This window comes from Pygocentrus nattereri, chromosome 13, assembly GCF_015220715.1.
Source record: "Pygocentrus nattereri isolate fPygNat1 chromosome 13, fPygNat1.pri, whole genome shotgun sequence".
NCBI classification, from domain to species: domain Eukaryota; kingdom Metazoa; phylum Chordata; class Actinopteri; order Characiformes; family Serrasalmidae; genus Pygocentrus; species Pygocentrus nattereri.
In genome coordinates this window covers 25,060,116-25,067,933 of record NC_051223.1, presented here as the reverse complement: position 1 = coordinate 25,067,933, position 7,818 = coordinate 25,060,116, and the positions used below count along the sequence as shown (strand labels likewise).

Sequence of the window (7,818 nt, the reverse complement as noted above, 5' to 3'; positions counted from 1 at the left end):
GTTGACAAACTAATGATCAACTTCTCTCAGCCAATCAATTTATTTAAAGTTTTTTTTTATGACTTTTTCTCTTCAGATAAAGGAAAAAAGTTTTGCATTAATCTATGTAAAAGACCACACTCCTAGCTCGATAACAAACCTGTTATCAAGCTCTTAGGTAGCCCAAACCTTTTCTCTGTGACTGTATTTTTCTGTCATCAGAACTATCATTTTCATTTATTTATTTGTTAATTTATTTATCCTTACATAATTAAATTCCAGCAGCCACTCATTAGCTGTCCAATTGTCCAGATAAATGGACAAACATAAATGCCTCAAAATGGTAAACATCATGTTACATTAACATACATCAAAAAAATAATTGCAATTTGCCTTTTCCTGCAAGTTACAATTTTTGGAGATGCTTGGTTTTGATAGCAACTATTTGTTAACACTCATTGTAATGTAATGTCTAATGCAAAAAACATGCTTAAAAAAGGTGGTTGTTCAAGAGTTCTTTAGTAAAGACAATGGCTCTATGTAGGATGCATGCTGAAATGGTTCTTCAGACTGTTGGAGAACGTGTTGATGTCAAGCTTGTAACAACAGAAGAACCCTTTTCATAAACCACACATTCTCCATCACTCTGAAGAACAATTTCACCAGAATCATTTATGCCTGCAAATGTTGTGGGTGTTCATGGTTCTATATAGAACCACTGTGTTTACTAAAGAACTTTTTCCCTGGTGGTCTAGTGGCTAGGATTCGGCACTCTCACTGCCATGGCCCGGGTTCGATTCCCGGTCAGGGAAGTCATCTGTTGGGGCAGTCGTTGGCTGGAGGTTAGGGATAAAGCCTCGTGACCAGAAGGTCGCCAGTTCGATCCCCAGAGCCGACAGCACATGACTGAGGTATCCTTGAGCAAGACACCTAACCCCCAACTGCTCCCCGGGCGCTGCGGATTGGGCTGCCCACCGCTCCGGGCAAGTGTGTTCACTGCCCCCTAGTGTGTGTGTGCTCACTAGTGTGTATGTGGTGTTTCACTTCACGGGTGGGTTAAATGCGGAGGTGAAATTTCCCCGTTGTGGGACTAATAAGGGTCTCTTAATAATAATAATATTATTATTATTAAAGAACCCCTGAAGGAACACCTTTTTTAAACAGTGTAACTTTACAGAACAATGTTAAGATCAGTTTTCTTAGCTTAAGGGTCAGCTTTAGGGTTATCTGGACTGTAATGAGTCTGAGTAATGTAAGGGTGATCTCCACAGTTTTTTTTTAGCTTTAAACTGAGCATGTATGTCTGCACTGATCACCTTGTAAAGTCAGTTTATTTTTGACTAAAGATGTCTAAACTCCTCTGTGTGCTTCTAAAATGTACGTATTACAGACATTTGCTGGCTGTTAGCTCAAGCACTACAGATGATGCCATTTAGCCTGAAGTGAAAGTTTGATAGCAACAGTACCTCTAAAGCATCTGTAGCTAATCTATCAAAATAGTCAATAATGTAGCCAATAGGAGGGAATCTCTGTCCTTCTCTTTCACCCTCATTCGAGTTTTTGTTTTAAGTCTACTCTGAGCATTTTTGAAAGGCTTGATTTTAGAGGCTGAATATGAAGCAGCCAGGTCTCTAAACTGTAAGCCTGAGTTTTCAGTATTGTTTGTGTTTCCTTGGCTTTGGTCACTCCGTGGAGAGCTTATATGGAATTGATCACATCTGAGTCAGTGCCTCCGCCTGGTTACGGAAGCATTGTGTTCTGTTTGTCTCCCGCTTCGCTCGTTCATCTAAACAGCTTCACCTGACCCCTTCCCGCCATGCAGGCCTACAATCACTCTCTCTCTCTCTCTCTCTCTCTCTTACACACACACGCACATGCACAAAAAACACACACACACACACAAACATGCACATGCAAACACACACACGCACGCACACACAAAGCTGGCACTGTCAAAATCACTCTAACAGTAAATGATTGCTTGCTGGCTTGTTTTCCTCTCAATTTCAAATAACACAGACCGGCCATGGAAACATGAGTAGCTAGTGATTTGCAGGTCCACAGTCATATGCAAAAGTCAAAAGCAACACTGGTCATGTTTGTTGATTTTCTAAGTGGCAATAAGTTAACACTTCTACAGAGAGTACACGTCTGCACATTCTAATGCTAAATTATTGTTAATTTTCTGAATTTAACATATTGGTAAAAAAGTCAGCTTATGCAAACATTATGGCACATTTTATATTTTGCTTTTTTCCACTATGTCAAAAGGGAATTCTTTTTTTTCCCCAAAAATTTCTACATAATTGAGTCATTGAGATGTAAGCAAACTCATTTCGAGTGGTTTGATGTGAAATGGCTCATATAGAATATGTATAAAAACCTACTGACTCCTTTACAGTAGTGGTGAACCAAAACTTCTGATGTCTACGCAAATGTAGCCATTTTATTTATCCTAAACCACCAGTGATCATACACATGTCTACTGAGTTTGTAATGTTAATAGTTAAATAGTGGTCAATTGGAGAATATTTTATATATTCTTGGGGGGAATATTTTGTCACACAGCACCCTATATGATTTTTTAAAAAAATGAAACATTCAAAACTTTCTCTAAAACTATCATAAAACAATGTTTCAGACATCAGGCAGCTTCGTCATTACCATTTCATGCAATAGCGTTCTATGAGGGAGCTTTTAGAGACATTAAGGACATCTGATTCAATGACCACTATTGTGAACAGTGACTCGGCAAGTTTCGCCACAACAAAGGATTTTTCATCAAAGTACTCCGAACTGCTTTGTTTACTTTTTAACTACTTAATTATCCAGATGTTTTGTTAAATTTGTGAAATTCCACTTTAATCTCAATAAATAAATAGAAATTGTGCACAACGATGGCAGAAAAATGCAATTTTGAGTGATCACTGTAGAGGATGTGTTCATTTCTTTACACTTCAATGTTCAAACATTTGCATATGGCTGTGTGAGTGCATGAGTCAAAGGGTAGCAAGAGATTCAATAAGGAGCTTCATTTAAGGGGTTAAGAATTGATAAGTGAGTCAAGAGAGAAAGAGAACATCAGTGGAAGTGTGAAAGACAAACAGAGACAGATGAACCTGGGGGGAGAACAAATGAGTGGCAAGCCAGGCACTGTGTTTACTGCAGTTGATTAGTTAATCAGAGCTTGCTAATGATGCCAGGCGGGCCTGAGACAGAGGGGTGGGTTAAATGAGAGATGAAGTAGGGAGAAAATACACAAAGAAACATGCACTCACACAACACACAGTTTGACACTGTTCAAAACACTTTAGTGATTTTACAGTGGCACTGCATGATCATATGAGTCTAACACCAATTAAACACTTCCATAACAATGATAAAAAAATTTAAAAAACTAAGTTACAGTGTCTGCAGATGGCTTTCAAATTACTTAGACTTCTAATGGGTAAAATTTATACTCATAGTCTTAAAGGTAAAGTTTCTAAGTGGTTCTGGGCTTTACTTTACTTGAAGGCTACGTACATAGAAACTTCATAAGACTAGTGAATAGCAGTGAATAGCATGTTTATAAAGCAATTCTTAAATATTTATAAACTCTGCAGTAATTGCACAATGATGAAAGATGTTTGAAGAAGTAAATGGCACTGTGTTCACACAAGGAGCCTTCAACTACAGTGTACCGACGGTTGTTTTTGTTTAGAACACTGGTAGGAAGCATCTTTTCTAAGTAACGGAACCTCAGTAGCAGCCTAGTATGAGCATCATGCGTCACATTGATACAGGGAGTCATAATTTCCATCGTACCCGAGCGGCCGCAATAACTAACTCCCTTTTTCATGTCTGCAGCTACATAGGACATAGAAATTATTTGTCAAATAAATAAATAAATAAATATAAATTACTAACAAAAATAAATAAGTACTTTGATATGTACTAATACAGATGGAGAACTTCTTTTACTCAAATGCAGATGCTTTGTATGTGAATATGCATATTTATATTCATGGGGAAATATGTTGGAAAACTACAGCTCAAAGACATTGAAATCTTGTGAAAGATCCTGTGTAACTGTTGGAAATGAAATTTAAGGCCTCTTGGCTCAGTACACTATTATGTAGTTCTTAAAACATCTTGTGTCATCTTGGATTACTGTACATAAGCTGTTTACAAACATTGAAATTTTATTTTATAACTTGGCTATTCAATGCTTGTTTATACATCTATACATGTTGGACCACTTAACAAAGGTTACCGTTTACAATACATAGTCACTCGTTCATTCACTGGAGGCGATATGCACGACTGCATTGTTAACTGCATAGTACACATAGTAACCCTAACCCTAACCCTAACCCTAACTGCATAGTACACTAACCCTACCCTAACCCTATGTGATTTTACTTCTTATTTTCATACTGCACAGTCTATTTTTGTTGTTGTTTTAGTATATCACTGCTGGATCTCTGTTTCTGTCTGTTGCTCTTTACATTGTGTGTGAATTTCATGAAGAATGGACCAAAGGAAATGGCCCAAAATGACTTTGAAATAAATGTTTCTGTTGACTTAGATTAAAAGTAGATGGAGATGCAATGTTTTCCTCTGGCATCAGCAATATTATATAGAATACTCTGTTATATATATATTTACACTTGGCTGTACTCTGTAGTGCTGCAATAGGACAACAGGAGACTTTCACTCTGGAAGGCAGGAAGGAAAGAAAAAAAGAAGGCAGGAAGGAAGAAAGGCAGGCAGGCAAGAAGGCAGGAAGGCAGGAAGGAAGGCAGGAAGGCAGGCGAGAAGGCAGGAAGTCAGTCAGTCAGTCAGTCAACCTAATCTATCTAATCTTATGCATATTCTAATCAAGTCCCTATAAAGACAGACTTCAAATCATGTGTTTCTTTAATTGGTATACAACTCTTGTTGGGAGCTTCTTTAAACTTTTCAAAGGTGATTTCCACTCACACCTCATTTAAACTTATTAAAAGCCCTTGGAAATTTGCATCACTTTGTTTTTGTGAAACACAAGAGTTTGATATTATTTAGAGTTATATAGAGTTTTATGCAAAATTCGATATGTGGTCACACATTTTGTTGATTTTCTAAGTGAAAAAGTTAACACATTCTCTACAGAGAACAACCAACCATTTATGTGCACATTTTGGTGCAGTTTCTCTTTACTTACTGTGTTTAACATCTTACAAATAATAAAACAATGTGCTATAACTTTTCCATTGAACTCATTTGATGTTTTTCCCCAATATGTTAAATTCTACAAATAAAAAGCAGTTGTGCACTACAATGTGCAGTATTGTATTCTCTGTGAAGAATACATTAACGTGTTTTCACTTTGATGAGGATCAGTACCTCAAAATCCGAGGCCATGGTTCTCACGCGGGAAAGGGTGGAGAGCCCTCTCTGGGTCGGGGATGAGCTCTTGCCTCAAGTGGAGGAGTTTAAGTATCTCGGGGTCTTGTTCACGAGTGATGGTACAAGGGAGCGGGAGATTGACAGGCGGATTGGTGCTGGGTCAGCAGTGATTCGGGCTCTTTACTGGTCTGTTGTGGTAAAGAAAGAGCTGAGGCATAAGGCAAGGCTCTCGATTTACTGGTCGATCTACGTTCCCACCCTCACCTATGGTCATGAGCTTTGGGTAACGAGAACGAGATCGCGAATACAAGCGGCCGAAATGAGTTTTCTCCCTTAGAGATAGGGTGAGAAGTTTGGTCATCCAGGAGGGACTCGGAGTAGAGCGCTGCTTCTCCACGTCGAGAGGAGCCAGTTGAGGTGGTTCGGGCATCTTGTTAGGATGCCTCCTGGACGCCTCCCTTGGGAGGTATCACAGGCAAGTCCACCCGGGAGGAGACCCCGGGGAAGACCCAGGACACGCTGGCGTGACTATATCGCCCAGCTGGCCTGGGAGCGCCTCGGAATCCCTCCCTGGGAGCTAGTGGAAGTGGCTGGGGAAAGGGAGGTCTGGGCCTCATTGCTCTGGATGCTGCCCCCGCGACCCGAACCCCGGAGAAGCGGAAGATGATGGATGGATGGATGGTTTTCACTTATGTGTATAAACACTCCTGATATGTGCTGAACGAACCGGTCACTCCCCAGTCCATATAAATTCATAACAGCCCATTTTGAATTCAGTGTTTCTGTGATGTCACTGAAACTGAAGCATTTACATATATCCATCTATTTAGCCTTCAGCAGTTTAGCTCTGCCCCTTCACACTGAAGCTCTAAGGGGTGTTTAAGCCGAGACTGCTTTTTGAATGAGGCAGAATACAGGGCAGTCATTTATTCGGCTGGTTTTTCCCCTGGACACTCACCATGTGGGCAGAGGTCAGAAAGTAAGGTTGTGGACAAAACCCAGATCCAGTAGGGTATTAACAAACCAATCAGGCAGAGGAATCTGGGTTAAAACAGGTGGCTAAATACCACACAGGAGAGAAAGAGAGACCAACACAGGAAACAGGAATAAAGCAGGAGTAAAATAAAAGAGCTTTTCAGTCTTTTTCCCATAAATCACTTTAGCTCACAGTTCTTTCAAGTGGGTTTCTCCATCTTTGGGAAGGAAAGTCAAGCACAAGCTTTTTCCAGGGGAAAGAGAGAAGCAAAAACACCAGAAAGAAAGAGAAGAAAGAAGACGTGGCAATCGTCTGAAAAAAATGAAATTGCACAGAATGAACCGTCAGAGAAAGAAAGCAAGAAAAGGAAATATTGATTCAGAGGGATCATGAGGAATTACACAGATGTACCTGTATCATATACTGCATAATACTACGGTGTGACACTGTTCTTTTTCTGTGTTTGTTTGTTTGTTTTTTCAGAAACAACTGAGAAACTGAAAATGAATGCCAGTGCAGAGAAGCGTCCTGAATACTATTGTTCCGCCACAGCTCTCTCACCTATGGCTTAATCCAAGCGCATTCAGAGCTGGGCTGGAGAGTGGCAGGGTGGTGGCTGCTGGCCAACCTGCTAGCTGTGCAGCCAGAGATTGTGCAGGGCCTCCACTCAGGCAGACTGTGCTGAAATTAACACAGTAATCAGAAACATTATGTTCTTGCAGGGAGCGAGCAGGAGATTGGCAGATGGCTAAGAGCATTAGTGAGATACCTGCCAAATGTTAGGCCGCTCGCCCTTCCTGGTGCTCTGCTCTTTGTGGAGGGGAGAGAAGTGCCCTCCCTGTGTATAGGTAGCATATGGTGAAGTAAATATTGACTGATATTCTTATTACAGGCAACATAATCTAATAATTCATCACAAACATACACACACACCCAGAGGAATAATCCAAGTGTGGCATGGCTGAATAAAGGTCTGGAGCTATATGGTCTGTTGCCCCCCATACTTCTTTCATCAGCCATATCAAATATTTAAATTGCTGCTGCAGAGGAGGGTGCTACACTCCTTTAATTTTATATTATTATTTTATTCATATTTCGCAAACAACAAAAGCAATTCCTTAGAAATTATTTAAAAAGACATATCTTACATCTTCTAATGTTTATCTGGTTTTGTAAACCAAAAACAGCCATAATTCATTTTTATATGATCATTATCCATCCTCATCTTATCCTTTAGAGTTAAACAGGCTGATTTAGTCATCATGTCTTTAACACTGATGTATATGTGATCTCTTATCTGATTGTTTGCCTTGTATTGAGCAGCATTCAAAAAGCAGTCCAGCCTGAAACACTCCTTAATACTTCAGAGGGAATGGGCAGAACTCAGCTGATGTTGAATGAATAAGCAGATAAATGTATGAGTTTATTTTCAAGGCACATAAAAAAAATCATTAAAATATGCTTAATTTACAGCTTAGTTTGCATATATAGCT

General features: G+C 39.6%; 1 non-coding gene across 1 annotated transcript; it reads left to right on the top strand.

Moving 5' to 3' along the window:
* The first annotated feature begins 719 nt into the window (after nt 1-719).
* On the top strand, nt 720-791 carry trnae-cuc. Its single transcript has one exon. It is a non-coding gene; the product is annotated as a tRNA-Glu (tRNA).
* Nucleotides 792-7,818: the final 7,027 nt, after the last annotated feature.